Raw genomic sequence first — 22,804 nt, forward strand, 5'->3', positions numbered from 1 at the left:
TCTACTTCAAAGAGCTTTTCCAAAGACTGGAGATTCGTTTTCATTATGCATGAACATAGATGAACACTGTTCTCATGGCTTTTATGATAACCTAAATTCAAGGTCATATATATGTGTTTTCTGAAATCCAGTGTATTTACCTAGACGCATGTTATTTACGTACGAAGGAAAGGAACTAGCACTTTGGCTTCAAAAACAAATTTAAAATAAATCACAAATTCCACTTGTCTTTGATTTGGATCTGGACTAATTGCTAAGGGACCATTCAGCTATTGTGGCCTCAATCATTATACCTTAGGAAACTGCAATTAATTAAGGGCCTGCTGATTCAAAGAACTATGCCTATAATAAGGGAATGAGGGTAGAATTCTAAGTCCATATGCCAAGTTCAAAACAAAATATCAACAATCTCCTCATTCTTTCACTATCTATAAATAAAGTAAATGAAGAGGATAAGGATTATATGAATGTTAAAAAGTGCATTGAAAACTCAAGAGATTTTTTTCATTAAACTTGCCACTTATTCTATTTCAATAAAATGCTTATAAGGAAAATAACCACTTAAAGCAAAAGGCTAGTTACATTATTCACAATTTCTTGAGAGCATAAGAAAGAATGAGGAACACCTGTAATCCCAGCACTTGGGATGCTGGGGCAGAAGGAGTGCCACAAGTTCAAGGCCAGCCTGAACTGCATAGCAAGATCCTGTCTCAAGAAAAGAATGAGGATCAACTACCCTGCTTTAAATTTAATCACCTGTCTTGAAACAGATTACTACATTATGCCTTGAAAACTCAAAGCAGAAAGTAAAATTGTACAAAGTCAGAAATTCCGTCAAGACAGCTAGACAGACGTTTGCTTGTAGTTTTTGGGATCCAAAACCTTTTTTCCACACATCGCACAGATGCCTTTTTTGTAGGCACAGCCTTGGCAGTAGTGAGAACCTGGCTGGTGCACAGAACTTTTACAAATTCTGCAAGTGGAGAACTTATTCTTTCCATAGGGATCGAATCTTGCTTTTTTTGAAGTCAAGGCTTTGTTTTCATTCAGTTTTCTTCCACCGCTTTCTGTGGTATTCCTTGCACCATCTTTCCATGTGTCTGGTGTAATAACAGTACCAAGTTTCTTTTCACATTTTTCGCACACCGTCCTTCTACCGATGGTCCGCTCAAGAGCAGACGCTCTGGCAGCTTGAAAACATCAACACACCAGGCCATCTTTTTTTTTTCCCCGTACTGGGGATTGAACTTGGGTCCTTGCGCTTGGGCAGCAGGCGGCGAAACCACTGAGCTAAATCCCTGGCCCCTGTTGATTTTTGATATCATTCGAGGCTTTGAGATTTATTTGGACAAATTGTTGGAGAGTTATGGCTAGTTAAGAGTGGAATTGCTGGATTTTAGGCACTAATACCTTTTTAGCTTTACTAGTAATGTCAAAATGTTTTCCCCTGTAAATCTACCAGTTTATTCTCCTCTCCAGTGAATATTTGTAATGGTGGCTCCACATTCTTGCATAAACTTGATATTGGCAAAAGCTAAAATCGGAGAGCCTGTTGTGTATGAAATGATACTGTGGAAGTTTTGCATTTCTTAATACTAAGAAACCATCTTTTCAGATGTTTGCTGGACATTTTGTTTTCTGCTCTTACAAATGCCTTTTTCTTTTCTGTTGCTTTTCTTTTGGCTGGTAGGAGTTCATTATATGTTCTGAATACTAATTCTTTGATAATTATGTATCACAAATGTCTTCTTCCACTTTGTGTCTTGTCTTCTCTTTCTTATGGTGTCTCTTAATATAAGGTTTTAATTTCCTTATGTTATAACCTGTTTAAGAAATCTTTCCTTACTGAAGATTATTTAGATATTCTTGCATGTTATCTTACAAAGGTTTTGTTTCACACTTCACACACTTCTTTCCCTAAAGTTGATTATTAAATTTATTCTCTCTTAATGATATTATTTCCTTTTCTCTAAGTTCTATGTTGCTTAACGTTTCAGGGATTTTTGGGGGGAGGGGGAAACTACAATGTGTTCATTTACCAATGTTTTGAAATGATTCTTTGGTTAATAATTCACTATAATATAGGATTGTCTTGAGGATTCTCAATTTGCATTTAGACTCATGAGAAAATAACTATATAGGAATGTGTTTAAAAAGTATAGGTTTAAAAAAAAAAAAAGTATAGGTAGAGTTGTTCAGTAAACTTTAAAGTCTCCATCCCAACCCAGAGAGACAATTTAAGAAATTTGTAAAGTCTCAGAGTGATGCTAGTGTTTGCATGTGATTTTCTTAAATTGGTAAATTTGTTGTAAAGCAGCTCTTTGTGCTTGGTATGGTATTTGGAAGTTGTGCCACAGTGTTCCGTACGCATGGACACACTTTCTGTATATCCAGCTGTTACTCTGTGTGTGTGTGTGTGTGTATATATATATATATATATATATATAGTCAGAGGAATCAGTTCTTCAATTTTGAAAAGTTCTGAGCTCCTTTTGTTTGTTTTGGGACAGAGTCTTGCTGTGTAGTTCAGGCTGGCCTACTTGTAGTGATCTTCCTGGTTTAGCCTCCCAAGGGCTAGGATCACAGTTTTGGGCAGCCGCGTCCAGCAGTTCTCAGCTCTCTAGGTACTATTGCGTCTCTTTATTTCCATTCTCTCTCTTGGTAGATTTATATTGGAGTGTTACTTTTTCTTTGTCCCCCAATTGCTCTATTTTTTCTTTCATTTTCTGTGCCTCATATTAGATGAGTTCAAGAGTAAATAGCAAGTTACCAATCCTTTCTTCTACTCTGTCACAAGTTTATTCTACCTACAGAATTGGGTATCTGGCAGTATGCGTAAGTTTTATTTCTTAGAGTTTTGAATTTTCATATCCACCTGTTTGAATTTTTTTCAGTTTTGTTTTATAACCTTTTTGCTACTTTAAAAAACTTTCAACATGTTCAAATTAAACAGTCTTTCAGACTACTTCATGAAATTAATACCATCTGGAATGAATTTATTTATTTTTAATATTTTTTTCTCATTAAAATTTGTCTTACGTTTTGGATTTAAAAATACAAAAACCAACTCATTATTTTGGCAACTAGTAAATAAAAAGAACATTTATGCCACTATTTTGTATCTGTTAGTTACTAACGTCTAGACAAAGATCACCAGTAGTTATTATCACAAAGATTTAGGTACTTCCTGATGGAAATAAGGTACACTGACTACACATTCAAACCTCAGAAGCCTTTAAAATTAACTACCAATTGAAATAGGAAAGACAAAAATTTATTCACTGTCATGGGAATGTCATCAACAAAATTCAGACTGGAAAGCCTTACAGGGCCATTCTGTATCATCCCCATCCCTACCCCTGCCTGCTTGAAATTCTAAAAATTGCAAGAAACTAAATAAGAGTTATAGGGATGGTATATGAAAAGAGACAAGATGTACATCAATAAAAGGATAATAGTAAATATTTTGACCTTTTTAACTTGTTATGCTCTCATTTGTTGATTCTTGATGTTATTTCTTGTGCAGTTGTGGTTCTGTTCAGAACTTAAGAGTTTTACCTACCAGCAGATTGTTTTTTGTTTTAATATTTAGATCTCTGATCTGTTTTGATTTTAGTGTAGTGCATGGTGAAAGATATGGGTCTAGAGTCAACCAGGTATGTAACCCATGTTCCCAGCCCCAGTTGTTAAAGAGGCCATCTTTCCTCAAATGGTTTTTGACCCCGTTGTGAAAGATCAGATGGCTGTGCTTGGAGTTTTTTCTACCTCCTCTCTTTTGTTCCATTGATTCACATGTGTGTTTTCGTGCCAAGACCAGACTGATTTTTGTCTCTGTAGCTTTGTAACGTAACTTGAAATCTGGGATTGTGATACTTCCTCATTTGCTCTTGTTGCCCAGGATTGCTTTTGCTATTCTGAGTCTCTTCTGGTTCCATATAAATCTTAGGGTAGTTCTTTTTTCTAGTTCCGTGAGGGATGCGGTTGGTATTTTGATTGGGACTGCATTACATCTGTTTTGGTTATATGGCCATTTTGACAATATTCTATCTATTTTCCTGATGTCCTCTTCCATGCACAAGCAATATCTTTCCATTTTCCTGATGTACTCTTCCATCTCCATTTTCAGAGCACTGTAGTTTTTGTTGTACAGGTCTTTCACTTCCTTTGTGAGCTTAATTCCTAAGTATCTAATCTTTATGCTATTGTAAGTGGTATAGTTTTTCTTTTTTTTTTGATGGGTTGTATGCAGGAATGCTATTGATTTTCAGGTGAGTTTTGTATCCTGCCACCTTCCTAAATTTAGTAGTTCTAGGAATCTTTCAGTGGAATTTTTTGGTCTTCCGTATAAATAATCATGTTGTCTGTGAATAAAAATAGTTTGATGTTTTACATTCCTGTATGTATCCCTTTTGTTTGTTTCTCTTGCCTGATATTGAACAGGAGTGATTATAATGAGCATTTTTGTCTTGTACAAGGAATATTTTCAGTTTTCCCAAGTTAATATGATATTGGCAGTAAGACTGTCATAAATGGCTTTTATTAGATTGAAATAAGGTCCTTCTACACCTATTTTCTTCAGAGTTTTTATTATGAATGAATATTGGATTTTGTCAGAAGGTGTCTGCATCTGTTGATATGATCATGTGAATTTTGTCCTTGCTTCTGTTTGTGTGCACTGATGTGTGGATGTTGAACCATCTTTGCATCCCTGAGATAAAGCATGCTTCACCATGATGTATGATCTTTTTAGTTACGTGTTTCATTCCGTTTGCCAATATCTTGTTGAGGAGCTTTGTATCTGTGTTCATGAAAGAGATTGACCTGCAGTTTTCTTTTTTTGTTGAGACTTTGTCTGGTTTTGGAATCTGGGTAATGCTAGCATTCAGGAGTGAGTTTGGGAATACAGTAAAGAGTAATCTTCAGCAGTGAATTCATTGGTCCTGGGATTTTCTTAGTTGGTAGGTTTTTTTTTTTTTTTAATCACTTCCTCAGTATTGCATGTTACTGGATTTTTCAGGGATTTTATATCTTCTTAGTTCAGTTTTGATAATTCATGTGTATCTAGGAATTTCCATTTCTTCTGGGTTCTGTAGTTTATTCGAGTACAGGTTTTAAGATAGTTAATCTTGTGGATTTGTGGGACTCTATTGTGATTTTGCCTTTTTTAAATTTCTAATTGCATTGATATAGGTCTTTTCTGATAAGATTGGCTAAGGATTTGTTTATTTTTTTTGTTCTTTTGAAGAACCAGCCTTTTGATTGATTGATTCTTTGCATTGTGTTTTTAGTCTCAATTTTACTAATTTCTGCTTTGATCTTTGTAATTTTCTTCCTTGTACTAGCTTTGGATTTGGATTGTTCTTGTTTGTTCTAGGCCCTTGAAGTTATTTATTTGGGCTTGTTCAGTTTTTCTCATGTTGGCATTCACTGTTATAAACTTACCTCTTACGACTGCTTTCATTGTGTCCTATAGATTCTGGTATGTTGTACTGGCGTTATTGTTTGATTCTAGGAACTGTTTTAATTTCTTCCCCGATTTCTTCTGTGACTCATTGATTATTCAGGAGTCTGTTATTTAATCAACATGTGTTTGCATAATATCTATGGTTTCTTTTGCCACTGGCTCTCTCCTTGAATTCCCAACTGATTTTTACCAGACCTTCTCATTGTATTCTTTATGTCTGTTAGTTTTTTTTCCATATTTTCCTTATGTCTTTTTGTGATACATTGTTAGTTTTTATCAGATCTGTCTTGCTATTTAATAATTGCTTAACTTTATATAATTACTGTTTTTTTAGTTTTTAATTTTTGAGCACCTGTATGTGTTTGTGCATACATATGTATGCATGTATACAGTTTACAGAGTTTCTTCAAGTCTTTCTAATCTCTTTTTTTCTTTCTAATCTCTTTATTTTTTAATGAATATAGTTATTACCTGATTTTTTGTAACAGTTCTAATGGCTGACTCACCCCAACCCTCATTGAACCCAGGACCTTTGCACTGAGATAAATCCAAGCCTTTTCTGGTTGTGTTTTGTTTTGAGACAGAGTCCTGGTAAATTGCCCTGGCTGGGCTTGAACTTTTGATCCCTTTTGCCTCGGCCTCAGAGTGCTAGGATTACGAAGTAGCACCATACCTGGCATAATTTTGTGTTTCAGTTTCTCATATTCTGTTGTCTAGAGTTCTTTGGGATATACTCCCTATCCTATTTGTATCTACTACCTCATAGTCTTTTTTTTTTTTTTTTTTTTTTTTTTGCTTAAATTTTTTTATTGGTACATTTTAGGTATACAATATGTTTACATTTATCATTGGGTATTTGTACCTGCACATGATGTATCTTGGTTCTTATTTTTTCCATATCCTCTGTCCTCCCTTCACCCCCTCCACCCTTCCCTATTTACAAAGACTTTGTTTCTACTCTTTTCTTTTCACATAACTTTTCCTTTCCACTTCCCCTCCCACGTCCTTTAACCCATTGGACCTTTTATTCCTATTTCAAATTATCAATTATTCATTTTAATCATTTTGATCCTTATTTGCATTTTCAGTTTCTCACACCAGAGAAACTATTCTGTATTTACACATGTGTGTCCTATTTCTTTCAGTTAAGAGTATGGCCTCAAGATGCATCCATTTAGCTATAAATGTCTCTAGTTTCTCATTCTTTATGGCTGAGTAGTACTCCATTTTATAAAAAAACCACATCTTCTTTATCCAGTTTCCTGTTGATGGGCACTTGGGCTGCTTCCAAGCTTTCGCTAATACAAACTGTGCCGCTATAAACATGGGAGAGCATATATTGCTGTGGTATGATTCTTTCAATTCTTTTGGGAAGATAACTAGCAGGGGAATAGCTGGGTCAAATGGGACCTCTAGTCCCACTTTTTTTTTTTGGTACTGGAAATCGAACTTGGGTCCTTGCGCTTGTGCAGCAGGTGGTGAAACCACTGAGCTAAAACCCCAGCCCTCTAGTCCCACGTCTTTGAGGTATCTTCATACTGATTTCCACAGTGGTTGCACCAGTCTGCACTCTCACCAACAAAGGAGAATGGTACCTTTCTCCCCACACCCTTGCTAGCATTTGTTATTGGTTGATTTCTTGATAGCAGCCATTCTTTCTGGGATGAGGTGGAATCTCAGTGTTGTTTTCATCTGCATCTCTCGAATGACCAGTGATGTTGAACATTTTTTCATATATTTATTTGCTGCTTTTACTTCTTTGTCTGAGGAATGTCTATTCATTTCAGATGCCCATTTTTGAATTGGGTCTTTGAATTTGGGAGGTCTGATTTTTTTCAGTTCTTTATATATTCTAGATAGTAGTCCTTTGTCTGAGGTACAGCTGCTAAAACTTTTTCCCACATTGTAGGTTGTCTCTTAGCTCTGTTGGCGGTTTCTCTTGCAGTGCAGAAGCTTTTTAATAAGATGAGATCCCAGTTGTTGATTCTTTGTGCTAGATCCCGTGCTACTAAGGTTTTGTTCATAAAGTCTTTTCCTATGCCAATATGTTCAAGAGTTCTACCTAACTTATCTTCCAGCAAGTTTAGTGTTTCTGTCTTAATATTTAGCTCTTTAATCCACTTTGATCTTAGTTTAGTGCATGGTGATAGGTATGGGTCTAGTTTTAATCTTTGTCAGGTTGAAATCCAGTTTTTCCAACACCATTTATTAAATAGGCTATCTCTCCTCCAATGATGGTGGTTGGCTGCTTTGTCAAAGATGAGGTGGCTGAGTATGTCTGGAGTTGTTTCTGCATCTTCTAACCTATTCCACTGATCCTCAGCTGTTCTTTTGCCAGTACCATGCTGTTTTTATCACAGTAGCTTTGTAGTATAGTTTCAGGTTGGGGATTGTGATACCTCCTGCCATGTCTCTGTTGCTTAGAATTGCTTTTGCTATTCTGGGTCTCTTCTGGTTCCAGAATTTTTGGATTGTTTCTCTAGTTCTGTGAAGTGTATTGTTGGAATTTCCTTCGGCATTGCATAAAATCTATTTAGCAGTTTTGTAAGTATGGCCATTTTCACTATATTGGTTCTTCCTACCCAGGACCAAGGGATGTCTTTCCATTTTCTTATATCCTCTTCAGTCTCTTTCTCAGAGTGCTGTAGTTTTCAGTATAGAGGTCTTTTGCTTCCTTTGTTAGATTGATTCCTAGATATTTCATTTTTTTTGGATGCTGTAGTGAAAGGAATTATTTCCCAAATTTCTCTCTCGGTGAGTCTGTTATTTGTGTGTAAGAAGGTTATTGTTTTTTGAGTGTTGACCTTGTATCCAGCTACTCTACTGAATCTGTCAATTAAGTGTAGAAGTCTTTTGGCAGAGTTTTATGGGTCTTCTATGTAAGGTATCATATCATCAGCAAATAATGACAGTTTCACTTCTTCCTTTCCTATCTTTATTCCTTTTATTTCTTTCTCTGTTCTAATTGCTGTGGCTAATGTTTCCAGAACAATTTTGAACAGGAGTGGTGATAGTGGGCACCCTTGTCTTGTTCCTGATTTTAGCATGAAAGTTTTCAGTTTTTGACCATTTAGTATGATGTTGGCTGTTGGTTTTTCATAGATAGCCTTAATCAGGTTGAGCTAAAGACCTTCTATTCCAATTTTCTGGAGGGTTTTTTTCATGAATGGGTGTTGGATTTTTTTGAATGCCTTTTCTGCATCTATTAAGATGATCATGGTTTTTGTTCTTGGCTCTGTTAATGTAGTGTATTACATTTATTGATTTAAGAATGTTGAACCACTCTTGCATCCCTGGGATAAATCCAACTTGGTCAGGGTGTGTGATCTTCTTGATGACCCTCTGTATTCTGTTTGCCAGTATCTTGTTGAGGATTTTTGCATCTGTGTTCATTAGGGAGATTGGCCTGTAGTTCTCTTTTTTTGGTTGGCTCTTTCCCTCATTTTGGAATCAAAGTAACACTTGCTTCCAGGAATGAATTTGGAAGTATTGCTTCCCTTTCAATTTCCTTGATGAATTTAAAGAGTAATGGTGATAGTTCTTTGAATGTCTTGTAGAATTCTGTAGTGAAGCCATCAGGACCTGGGCTTTTCTTTGTCGGTAAATTTTTAATTACATTTTGAATTTCACTCATTGTAAATGGTTATTTAGAATTTCTATATCTTGTTCATTTAAGTTTGGCAAATTGTATGTATCCAGGAATCTGTCTATTAGTTCTGTGCTTTCCTTTTTATTAGAGTACAGTTTCTTGAAGTAGGTGTTGATGATCGTCTGGATTTCTGCTGGATCTGTTGTGACTTCACCTTTTTTGTTCTTAAATGCATGGATTTGAACCTTTTCTTTCTTTTTTTTTTGATAAGATTGGCTAAATGTTTATCCCTTTTATTTATTCTTTCACAAAACCAACTCTTTTGATTCATTTTTTTGTTTTGTATTGTTCTCCATTGCATTGATTTCTGCTCTGATCTTTATAATTTCCTCTTTTGTATGAGCTTTGGGTTTGCTATGCTGTTCTTTTTCTAGTAGCTTGAGGTTCAGCATTATGTTGTTTATTTGACTTCTCTCTGTTTTCCTAATACGGGGATTCACTGCTACAAATTTCCCATGTAGAACTGCTTTCATTGTGTCCCATAGATTCCTGTATGTTGTACTGGCATTATCGTTTACTTGTAGAAACTGTTTAATTTTTCTGCGACCCATTGGTTGTTCAGGAAGGTGTTATTCAGTTTCCATGTGTTTGTGGGATTTTTGCCATTTCTTATGTTATATCTCCAATTTTATTGCACCATGGTCTGATAATATACAGGGAGTTACTTCAATTCTTTTACATTTACTTAAACATGTCCTATGAGGTAGCATGTTGTCTGTTTTGGAGAATGTCCCATGTGCAGCAGTAGAAAAGAATGTATATTGTGATTTTGTGGGGTGGAACACTCTGTAAACATAGAATGTATATTGTGATTTTGTGGGGTGGAACACTCTGTAAACATATATTAAGTTCATTTGTTCAATAGGTTGGTTCAGTTCTAGAATTTCATTGTTGATTTTTTGTCTAGATGATCTATTTGTGATAGTGGGTTATTGAGGTCCCCTAGTATAATTATATTAGTGCTTATTTGGTTTTTCATGTCCATTAATATTTGTTTTGTATAGTTGGAGGCATTTGTATTTGGTCCATATATATTTATGATTGTCATCTCTTCCTCTTGGATTGTTCCCTTCACAAGGATATAGTGACTATCTTTGTCTCTCTTAGTTTGGTTTGAAATCTACTTTGTTTTTCTGGGTTCCTGTGATGTGGAGAACTGTTTTCCATCCTTTTACTTTCAGTCTATGAATTTCTTTTGAGTTAGGTGTGTTTCTTGTACACAGCATATTGTTGGATTTTGCTTCTTAATCCATTCTGCCAGTTTATTTCTTTTGGTTGGTGAATTGAGGCCATTAACATTGATGGTTATAATTGATAGATATTGATTCATCCTTGTCATGATGATTTACTATTGTTGGCTCTTTTATTTTTTATTTTACCCCCTTTCCCTTTATTTTCTTCCCTTGCCTGTTGGCTTCCCTCTGTTGGGACTCGGAGTTTTGACCTTCATTGTCTTTTTCTAGGATATTGTTTAAAATTGTTTGGAGTGCTGATTTGGTGTTAAGGAAAGTTCTCAGGTGTTCTCTGTCATGGAAGTATTTAATTTCACCATCGATTTTGAAAGATAATTTTGCAGTTTGAGTTCTATATCCCTCATTTATCTGTACGTCCAGTTCTTTACCTCTGTCTGGCAAGTTTTCCACTATTCTGTGAACAGTTTTTGTATGTCAATTGTACTTTCTCCTGCTTTTTCTTGGGCTCCTATCAGTCTTATGTTGTTCTTCTTAGTGTCATCTAGCAGCTGCTGGATCGATTTCTTGTGATCCCTTACTATTGTGAAGAAATCTCTTGTTTTCATGGTCACTAACCACTATCCTGTCTTCTATATCTGATATTCATATCTTCACATTCCCTTATTCTGCTGTGAATACTTTCAATGGAGTTTGTAATTTTCTAGATATCTGCTTGAATCTGTTTCATGGATTCCATTTGTTTCTCATATTGGGCGATCATGGTTTCCATTTCTTTCTTATACTTGGCAGTCATGGATTCCAGCATGGTTCTGAGCTCATCTATTTTTTTATCTGTTTCTGTTCTAGAGCCTCTACTCATGTCTTTCACTCTACTCACCATCTCTGTAGTTATCTGGGAAATTATTTCTGTTTCGAATTTTTCTAGAGCCTTATTAATCTGTTTTTGTTACTTCCTGTGCTGTCAGTTCAGGGTGTCCAGGTGGTTGAATATCAGCCTTTGCCACCTCCTTTACCCCAGAATTTGCCTTTGGTGGGGAGGAAGTCTGAGTTTGTGCCTTGCTTAAATGTCTCCTCATTTTTGTTTTTGGTACTGTCCTTGGTGTAATTCCTGGGTTGGTACTTCGAAATTGCTTATTGTAAGTATCTTTGTTGCTTGTGTTTAGAACCCATATGGAATGATTGCTTCTCAGAGGTGTCTTCCAGATATAGCTGGCCTTTAGGTTTTGAGTCTCTTAACGACTGTGAGGCTATCTCATTTTCATTATACCAGGAAGGACCACTGCCTAGATCAATCACAACACCTTAGCACAAGTGATACAGTCAGCAACACCATAGCATCAAGCACAGCTTAGAAAATGACAATCTGTGGTAGTTATTAATGTATCACCTTTAACTGTGTTAATTAAATCAAAATCGAGGACCAGCCCAACATATGTTTATAGTGAATAAACTCTTCAATATAGCAACTTTACCCTTAGGGATGGGGAGTTAGAAGAAGTTGGGGAGGGAGAAATAGATAGGTAGAAGCATAGGGGAAGGGTAGCAGTGAGGCCAGAGGACACAGGAAGATTAAGCAAACTCTTAAACTGTTGAAGACAAGCGGAAGAGACAGATTGAAAAAACAAAGACGAGAACAGAACAACCTGACAGCAATAGGGAGGCTAGAAATTGTATTTACTTTCCTTTACAACTAATGACAATTGAGAGAAAGAAAAAGAGAGGAAAAGAAAAATAAAGGAGAAATCTGAATTAGGGCCAGAATAGGAACAAAAAGGGAGATGAAGAACAATGTGGGACAGTGAGAGAAGGAGTGTGAGAGAGAGAAAGAGAGAGAAAAGAAAGAAAAAAAAGGCAGTGAAAAAATCTGAAAAGTAGAAAAAAATAAAGATTAAAAGTTAAAAATAAGTGCAAATTATTAATTATTTATTTTAATTATTTTAATCCACATTTACACTTTCAGTTTCTTACACTAGAGAAAATGTTTGGCGTTGAAATAGGAAGAAAAGGTCCAAAGGTGTAGGGGAAGTGGGAGGGGTAGGGGAAAGGAAAAATTATGAGAAAAGGAAAAAATGGAAACAAAGTCCTTGTAAATAGGGAAGGGTCGCGAGGGTGAAGGGGGCACAGGGAATGCGGAAAAAATAAGAAACAAGATACATCATATATATGTACAAGCACCCTATGATAAATGTAAGCATACTGCATACCTAAAGTGTACCAATAAAAGAATTTAAACAAAAAAAAGTAAGTGCAGAAAAATTTGAAAATAACTAATAAAAAATAAAAATGAAGGGCCTCCTTCAGGGTATGTCAGTGCTGTCGCAATAGACCACACAGGCAGCAGTGTGCAGATAGAAGCCAATGAGTCTCAGCAAGGCAGTACCAGACCCAGAGATTCAGACAGCTTTCTGTCTACAAGTCCCAGGTGGAGCTCCCTGTCCTCCTGCAGGGTTGAAGTCTGCAAGGTTCTACTGCAGGTTCCAGCTGCCCTCCCCCTGAAGATAGTCCAGGTTCCCAGAGGAGGCGATGATCCCTCCAGCTTACCAAGCATGGTGGTCTGGTGTGCCTTTATTGCAGAGATTCTCTTCACTTTGCCAGTGGGCTTCAGTTTTCATCACGGAGCCAGAGAGAGTACCTCTTTCTGTTGTTCATTTCTGCTCTATCTTCTGGAGCTCCGGACGATGGCCTTTATGACCCTCCGTACCTCTGTAGTGTGGAACCATATAGTGGTACAGCCAGGAGGCCAGAGGTGGGGCGGGGGAAAGGACTGCAGGCCCCTGAGAAGTTAAGCTGGCTACTGGTGGGCGGGGTGCAGGGATGGAGCAGGGCTCCATGTGGCCTAGGTCCTTCAGTCTGCTGGCCCAAGGGTGGCTGGGAGCTCGTATTCATTTTTGACATATTCACCTTCTGTAAATAATATGCTGTGTTGACTAGGTTGGATAGAAGGACTTTATTTCTGGAGAGGTTTTCTTTCTTTCCTAGGAGTCCAGGGCTTTTTATGGCTTTGAGTTATTTTTAAATATTTTTGCCAGGGATCAGTGTTGGGGAGTGTGTGGACTGCCAGTCTGGATTGGCAAACTAGATGCAAATCTCGGAATCCATGGCTATCACACAAGTTTTCTCATTTTTTAACTTTTATTTTTGTTGGTACATGTTTGCAGCAGATTATAATTACATGGATTGTGGAGAGTTGATCCATGTATGTAACACATTTAATTCTTTTTATGTCCCTCTTCCCTACCCCTGCCTTTCTCCTGCTTTTCCCCCTCTAATTTTTGCAAATGGGAAGATGTCCAGGAGAAGCTTTCTTTTTAATTTCTCATTGTATGTTAATGAAAGAATTTTTTTCCTTGTAGTTTACAACTACAAGTGGTCCTGGCTGTGGACCCATTGGAAAGTCTGAGTTTTAGGTACCTCATATTATTTCTACTTCTCCGAGAAGTGTAAGGCCAGTGTCCTTCTGTCTGAACCTTAAATGGTAGCTGGGCTTGGTGGTGTACACCTATTATACCAACACTCTGGAGGCTGAGGCAGGAGGATTGCCTTGAGTTTGAGGCTATCCTGGCCTACAGAGTGAATTCAAGACCAGTTCAAACTACATAGCAAGACCTCGTTTCAAAATGCAAAAAAACCCTTAAATGGGAATTAATGCTTCCAGCTATTATTTGATAGGCACACACCATAGGATTTCTTTTAGAAAACTTACTTTAGAAAAATTACTTTCAGAAAACTACCCCCTGCATTAAACTCAGGACCTTGCACTTGCCAGGCAAGTGGAGCGCTACTGAGCTTCATCCTTGGCCCTGATCTACATCCTCATCCGTGAGCTACATCTCCAGCCCCAAACTCACCTATTTTAAAGCAAACGATTTTATTTTTAAATTTTTTTAATTTTTAAAATTTTCTGTCACTTAGGGGTTTATTTAGAAGTAATGGCTTTTAAGTAAAAGAATAGGAAAATGACATTTCTAGAAGTTACTGCATCATTTTTATAAGCAAATTAAGAACAAATCATTTAAATTATGAATTATTGTTATTTTTTGCTTAAATTCTTTTATTGGTACATTTTAGGTATACATTTACATTTATCATTGGGTGCTTGTACCTGTACATGATGCATCTTGGTTCTTATTTTTTCCCCATTCCCTGTGTTCCGTTCACTCCCCCCACCCTTCCCTATTTACAAAGACTTGGTTTCCATTTTTTCCTTTTTTTGTAATTTTTCCTTTCCCTTTCCCCTCCCACTTCCCCTACCTCTTTGGACCTTTCCTTCCTATTTCAAATTATCAATTATTTGTTTTAATCTATTTAATCCTTATTTACACTTTCAGTTTCTCACACCAGAGAAACTATTGGTTTTTACACTTGTGTGTCCTATTTATTTCACTTAAAGAGTATGGCCTCAATATGCATCCATTTAGCTATAAATGACTCTAGTTTCTCGTTCTTTATGGCTGAGTAGTAGTCCATTTTATAAAATAACCATATCTTCTTTATCCAGTTTCCAGTTGATGGGCACTTGGGATATTTCCAAGCTTTAGCTATTACAAACTGTGCAGCTTTAAACATGTGTGCACATATATCGCTGTGGTATGATTCTTTTAATTCTTTTGGGAAGATACCCAGCAGGGGAATAGCTGGGTCAAATGGGATTTCCAGTCCTAGTTCTTTGAGGTATCTCCATGCTGATTTCCACAGTGCTTGCACCAGTCTGCACTCCCACCAGCAGTGGAGAAGGGTTCCTTTCTCCCCGCACCATTTTATTTTTAATTGAAAGAGTTTTAGCTCATGTGCTAGCTCATCATTCCAGATGTGGACAACTCAAATTAGTTTTTAAAAGTCAACCTGTGCTAGGTATTTATTTGGTTTTTTGAGTCAGGATCTTGTTTTTAGCTCTGGTTGACCTTGAACTCACTATGTAGCCTAGACTGGCCTAAAACTCTCAATGAACCTCCTGCTTCAGCCTTCTGAGTACTGTATTGCAGGCGTGCACCACTACATGTGGTTTCATTCAGTGCTTTAATTTAGAATTTAAAAATACACTATTTGGGGTGGCTCAGTGGTAGCACATAAGCCTTGCATGCACAAGGCCTGGGTTCAGTCCCCAGCATGGAGGAAGAAAAACATACTAAATTTTGCTTTATATTATGAAAGTAAAATGAGTTCATGGTGGGTAAATGTAAACATCAAGAATGATGTAAGGTGAAAAATTGCCAGGAAGAGAATTCAAATGTCACCACAGATTTAATAGTTTCTCATGTCCCTCTGAGTTTTCTTTGTGTATATGAGCATGACTCTCTTGTGAAAGAGAATTTTCTTTGTGTGTGTTTTATTTAAAATACATTTTGAATGTCCTTTTGTATCGCATGTGAAGCTCTACTTCAATCTTTTTTAGTCGTTTCCCTAATACTGTGCACAAGGTTCTTTCTAATTTTATTAAGTTGCTTTGCTAACAGTGAACATGCTCAAGTATATCTTTGTGTTTGTGAATATATCTGTGGCATAAACTATTACGAAAATAATTTTCTCTGTTGAATAGGATGCACTGTTTTTATTCTTTGATTGAAGCTTTCCAAATTTCTCTTGTGATTTGTAATAGTTATACTCAGACTGACATGAGAGTACTGGTTTTCGTACTCTGGTCATGCCTTTAAATATTTGCTAACTGCAGTTAAAAGAGGTAATATTCACAAACGTGATTTTTTTAGATGGCTTTATTGAAGATAATTGGTATAGTATAATGAACTGCATGTGTTGAGAGTGCACAGTACCGATGTTCTCCTGTACACATGGTGAGACACTCGTCAGCTCAAGGCCCTACATGTGTGCATCACCTCCAGAATTTCCTAGCTGCCCCAGTAATCCTTACCACACCTTCTTGCCTCCATACCTTAACTGAAGACAGGGTATATGTTGTTTTAATCTGACTGTCTTTAATGTTACTGAAGTCACTTTTAGAAAAATAAAATTTTTCTCATTCATCTCAATGTTTTTCTCATTCATCCTTTTCAAATTTTAGTGGTACTTGTAAGGCAACCGGACTTTTGTAAATTTTTTAAAATGTATTTTTACTTTGTTGAAGGTTTTTTGAGTTTACTTATTTTTGCCATAAAATCTTTAGTTGTTTTATTAGTTTTACCAGTCTTTTTCTGTTAATGTTCTGAAGTTTATATATTGTAAGACATAGAATAGCCTTACAAAACAGATTATTTTTTAAATGAAAAAAGTACGCTTGTGGGCCAGGGATTTAGCTCAGTGGCGCTGGGCCTGCCTTGCAAGCGCAAGGTCCTGAGTTCGATCTCTTAGTACCGAAAAAAAAAAGGAAAAAAAAAGTATGCTTGTGTCTTTTCCTTTAGTTCTGTTATGATTTAACCTTTAAAATCTTGATCCATATATACTTGACAAAGGAGCTTAATTTTTTTCCCAAATAGCTGTAATTTGTGATTATCCTATTGATTTGAAGTGGCACTCTGATAATATACTAAACTTTTCATAGGTACTTTGGTTATTTCTATTGCATTTATGTGACTGTTGTTAGGCAAGGTTTAAAAATTCTTGTTTCGTAAGGGAAACGTTTTCATTTCTTTAGCTTTAGAATCATTTTGGATAGTATTTGATATTCTTGTATTTTCTTTCCTTCCTTCCCCGTTTTTTTTGAGATAGGGTCTTTTTATGTAGTTCAGGCTGGTCTTGAACTCACCATAGAGCCCAGGCTGGCCTCACTCTTGACAATCCTCCTGCCTCAGCCTCCCTAGAGCTAAGATTACAGGTGTAGTGGATGCCTGGCTGTTTTACATTTCTTGTCTGTGAAATTATGTTTTAAGCATTCATTTTTTCTGAAGGTAAGCATAAGCAATCATCTGACTGTTTCAGTTGTTTTTGTTGAGTGACCTTAGGTGATGCGCTTAAGAGTTATTTTACAGGGTTGGGGATTTAGCTCAGTGGCACTATGCATACCTCGCAAGGTGCTGAGTTTGATCCCTGGAACCAAAAAAAAAAAAGTTATTTTACAGCCTGTTGTGTTTAACTTTTAATACCTTAGCCAAACTTTGTAAGGGATGATAATTTTTATGAATGGCAGATTTCAAAGTGGTTTTTCTGTTTGCTGGTAAATTTCATTGAGAACAAGCATCAATTATTAGAATAACACTGTGGATCTAATTGGACATATTTAATTAGATAAGGGTAGAGAAAAGACCACAAGAAGAAGTTCTAGGGAGATAAAGTTTTGACTCAAAACTAAAACTTACTGTCTAACATCTTTCTGAATAAGTACAGGGGGTTATGGGAGGTGTCCAGCCCTGGCTGTTGAGTACTGTGGGCTGATTGATGATCACTCACCTGGGGCCAGTCTCTGTATCTAGCTGGGTTAGGTGGCCCTTTGTAACTAAGAGATTTGGCCAAACGTCCAAGCAGATCAAGATGATAGCTTTTTGGGGAGAAAGCTTATGTATGTGGTTGAGCTGTTTTACATAAGGTAGACATTTCATGTTCTAATGTAATTTTTGAACAATTTTGATGACCTTTTTTTGTTTTTGTTTTTGGAAACTGATTTTATGTAGATTTGAAAGACTGAGTTTTGAAGCAGAATTATGAGGGCCTGGGCATATAGGGTAATAGTGTGTGTTAGTGTCCTTGATGTCATGGCTCTGGGTTCCATCCCCATCCCTCTACCCCCCAGACAAAAAAAAAGTTACTAACTTCCTTGGAATTAAGCTTTTAATTTGTCTAAGCCATCAAAAATTAGATTTATTTATAGAATTAACTTTTAACTACAGTATTTCCTATGGAAGTATCTGTAAGTAGTAGTGCCTTTTCCTGAGAAAATGGGCTGGTGTGGGCTTAACAGGTAAGCAGAAGCCTAACAGATGAGGGTGTGACTTGCAGGAGCTGCCAACTATGCAGTTCCTTTTCACATTCCTAGAGAAGCTGTACAGACTGATTTATCTATTATATTGAAAGAAAAAAGTAAATTTAATTAAAAAAGAGAAGTTTGAAGTATTGCGACAGGACACCTAGTAGAATTGCATTCTTCATTGCAGATTATGGCAGCATTTCCTCAGAATGAGTATAGCCGAGATGAGTGTGTTACTAAGACATGAGTCATAGAAATAACTGTGTTACAGTTTAAAAGGAGGATGTGCACAACAGCTTTGAGATTTCAGTGTACTCTGTAAAGTTAATTTGAGAAAAGGTACTGTAAATGGGCGTTCCCATGTGAGGGACTTCAGAGTATGATTTACTAGATTATTCTGTCTTTTGGTTACTTTGAATTTTTTTCCTCTTTGTTTTAAAGATAATTTTGCTGGAGACATTATAATTTTGGGATAGTGACTGACAAAGAGAATAGGAATTTAGAAGACTTTGTATTTTGATGGTATTTCAGAAAATGGTTACTGCTTTGTCTGGTTTTCTCATTGGATTATCTTTTTCTTTTTAATTTATAGGATCATGTTTATTTAAAATTTTTTTTATTGCAAATGTAACATACTTGTAAACATTTAAACATGTAGGAGTATATAAAAGGAATCAATCTATTGGATTTTTTTCAAGTACTTTATACTGATGTACAAAACGTTATCTGGATAAGACAGGCTGTTAGCTATCTGGTACAATTGTATGCATCTGTACATGGTGAATAACTGCTCTGAGAGTTTAGGAGAACTAGCTGTAGGTGTAGGACCACATCAGTGTCCTGGTGCTCTGATTGATAGATGCTATATACTCTTTTTACTTGCTCCACACCTAGATATCATAAACTTATTTGAGATCATTGAATCTACTTTTTTTTGTACCAGGGATCGATCTCAGGACCTTGCGTTTGGATTGGCCACACTGAACTGAATCCCTGGCCCTATTGAATCTACTTTTGAACACTGCTCAACATCCTCCACTCAGCTTTTTAAATTTATGTGGAGAATAAAAATTAATACAGTTTATAAAGAATAAGAAATTCAGTGATGAAATAATTATAATGTATTTTGTAATACCATCAATACCACCTTTTTTACCCTTGCAGCTAATGACTGTTTCTCAGTGGCACACACCAACAGTCCCCTCTATTTGGCAGGCTGACCCCTTGAGCCTCATCTCAGGTTTCAAATCATTCTGGACAACAGAGTGAGACCCCAGCTCAAAACAAAACCTAACTACTACCCTTCCTTATATTTCTGTAGATGAATTGTATAAGCCTATTTCTACATGTTCATCAAGTTCTGTTTCTTCTTGTTCTTTGAACACAATGCCCCTGACTCTCAATGTACCATTATTGTTTACCTTTCTACTGGATTATTTTTGTCAGCATGTGATCATGCTGTAATTTCTCTTTAAAAAAAAGAAACTCCCAACCTCATATTCCCCTTTAGATTTCATCTCATCACTCTTCATCTTTTCACGCGAAAACTGCTCTAAAGATTTGTCCACTTGTGCTAGAGTTCTAATTCTTAAATTCATTTCATTCTGCTTTCCATCACCACTACTTTAATGCCCTGGTCAAAGTCACCAGTAATGTCTTATGTTGCCAAGTCCAAAATTCACTTCTCAGTTTTCTTTATATTTTATTTACTAGTATCATTTGGCAAAGTTGATCTATCCTTTGTGTTTGATACACTTTATTCATACAGTGGCCAGGACAGTATGCATGAATTTTCTACTGCCTCTCCTTTGCAAGTTCATTTATCTTCCTGCTGTTGAATTGTCCTGTGGCACACTTGAGATTTGATCTATCTTTATATCCATGCCCTTGATAACTTCACCCAAGCTACGGCTTTAAGTATAATCTATATGCTGAGTACTTCCAAATTTTTATCTTCATCTTGTTGTGCAACTCTTAACTATCTAAAACCTGACTCTGATATTCATCCCCAACCCTTTCCATGTTTCCCCCATTTCCATAAAGGACAACTCCATTGTTTTTGGCATGGTCTGAAAGCTTTGTAATTGTCTTTGGCTTTGTTTATTTTCTTATAACCCGCATCCAATCTGTCAGCAAATCATCTTGCCTCTGCCTTCATAATACATATATAGATTTCAACCACTTCTTTTTTTTTCCCATTAAGTTTATTGGTACATTTTAGGTATAAAATACAGGTACATTCATCATTGGGATCTTGTACCATTACATGAGTCTCTTGGTTCTTATTTTTTTTCCTCTTCCCTTGCCCTCCTTTCACCCCCTCCACCCTTCCCTATTTACAAAGACCTTGTTTCCATTTTTTTCCTTTTCTCATATTTTTTCCTTTCCCTTTTTTCCCTTCCCCTACCCCTCCCACTTCCCCTGCTCCTTTGACCTTTTCTTCCTGTTACACAATGTCAATTATACATTTTTTAAATTACAATATCAAGATCTAGGAGACATTACCACAGATTTTACAGAATTTAAAAGGATATAGAAAGCATATTTCAAAAATCTGTTTTGAAATAAAGTTGACAACTTCTAAGAAGTACCTTGGAAGACAAATTAATGAAACTAACTCTGAAGGAAATATAAAATTTGAATAGCACCTATTAAAGAAAGTATATTCCTAGCTTGAAAACCTACCTATATGACAACAGCAGGCTCATATACATTTTAACTGATAAATTATATCAAACAATTAAAGCAGAAAAAAGAAGGAACACTTCTCCCCTCATTTTAGGAACAAAACATTGTGCTAACCCTAAAACTGGATAAAGATAATAGAAGAAAAAAGTATGAACATAGATAGAAATTTGTTTAACAAAACAATCAGAAGTGAGATCTGGCAGTATATAGAAAGTGGTTTTATTATAGGGATGGCAGTGTTGGTTCAGCATTGGAAGATCCACCCCCAAAAGTCATCATTTTAACAGAGGAAAGGAGAAAGCCATATGATCCTGTCACTAGTTGGAGAAAGAGTATTGGACTAAATTCTACAGCTGTTCATGGTAAAAGCTATCAGGAGACTAGAAGTAGAACAGAAACTTCTCAACAGATTAAAGACATGTACTCCATACTTCCAGAGAGAACACCTTATATGAATGGGGAAGATACAATGCTTTCTCCTTAAGGTGGGGAACAAGGGCAGATATGCTTACTCTTTATCTGTCCATTAAACTTTGAAACCTAGGCCCCACCAAAATAGTCTGGCAATAAAATGACAAAACTAGGATACGACTGGCACAGCAGAAGCAAAATCTTTATATGTAGATGAAATGATCATCTACAGAGAAAATACTAAGAAATCTCTAGGAGCCCCTAGAACTTGTATTTGAATGTAGCAGCATTAGAAAACACAAGATGTGTATAAAAATTCAGGTCTATGTATACTTGCTATAAATGAAGAATTGAATATTGAAGTTTAAAAGTTATGTAGGAGTACAAAGGACCTAGAAAAGTTAAAAAAAAAGTTTTGGAAGGTGTTGAGTACCTAATTTTAAGACTTCTTCTAAAGCTACAGGAATCAAAGCAATGCTGGTGTAAGGAAAGAGGTACAGATCATTGGAATAAAACAGAGAATCTAGAAATAGAACCACACATATATGGTCCACTGAGTTTTGAAAGGTTATTTAACATTAGCTTTTATAGAATATAAACTCAATTCAAGAGCCGAGGAAGAGATAGTTTTCAGCCAATGGCACTAGAACACCTGGTATCCATATATAAAAAATAAACCTCAACCCTTTTTTCCATACATGAAAATAATTTGAAGAGATCTATGAAGCTAAATATGAAAGCCTAAAAGTATACAACTTTAAGAAGAAATTATAAGGGAAAATGTTTACGAATTCAGGGTAGGCAAGAACTACCTAGGATACAAAAGACATAATGTATAAAAGAAAAAAATTGATAAATGAGATTCCATCAAAATTTAGAACTTTAAATGACATCATTAAAATGAAAAGTAGTCTTTAAACAGACCATATTTACAATGCATATTACCTATGGCCAGACTATATAAAGAATTCTTACAGCTCATTAATAGACAACCCAATTAAAAAGTAGCCATAAGAAGATGATAAATAGCCAGTACAGCACATGGAAAGGTTGCAACTCTAGAATCAGAAAAATACTAATCAGTACAATAACAAGATTGAATTATATACTCATTAGGGAGATGAAGTTAAAAGTTTTAAAAGCCTTGTCATGACTTTTTCTTTTTTTGGATTCTCCCCTTTGCGTTTAATTTGTCATGCCCAGTGGATTCATTCTGCTAGGTTTCCTGGGGTTGTGATCCTCATTGTGTTTTCCTACAGTATTGTCTAAAATTTTCTGGAGTGCTGGTTTGATAGTCATGAAGTTCCTGAGGTGCTCTTTATCATGAATTTTGAAAAGATAGATTTAAAAGGGTACATCACTCTGGGTTGGAGGCTGTTTTCCTTTAGGGCTAGAAATACATCACTCCAAACTCTTCTTGCCTTGAGGGTTTGCACTGAGAAGTCTGCTGTGATTCTGATGGGCTTTCCTTTGTGTGTGATTTGTTTCTTTTCTCTAAGTGGTTGTAGAACTTTTTTCTTCTGTTGGATTTCTGGAATCCTAACTAT

The 22,804-nt window shown here is 36.1% G+C and overlaps 1 protein-coding gene and 1 pseudogene across 29 annotated transcripts in view; one reads left to right on the plus strand and one right to left on the minus strand.

The window, feature by feature from the left end:
• Positions 1-22,804, plus strand: part of Ktn1 (kinectin 1) — a 119,268-nt gene that overhangs the window by 10,988 nt on the left and 85,476 nt on the right. The window lies entirely within an intron of this gene.
• LOC110347004 (cysteine-rich PDZ-binding protein pseudogene) lies at positions 574-1,200 on the minus strand (annotated as a pseudogene).

Source organism: Heterocephalus glaber, unplaced genomic scaffold, assembly GCF_053883595.1.
Source record: "Heterocephalus glaber isolate CG9 unplaced genomic scaffold, H.glaber_assembly_v1.0 deba00001826, whole genome shotgun sequence".
Lineage (NCBI taxonomy): Eukaryota > Metazoa > Chordata > Mammalia > Rodentia > Bathyergidae > Heterocephalus > Heterocephalus glaber.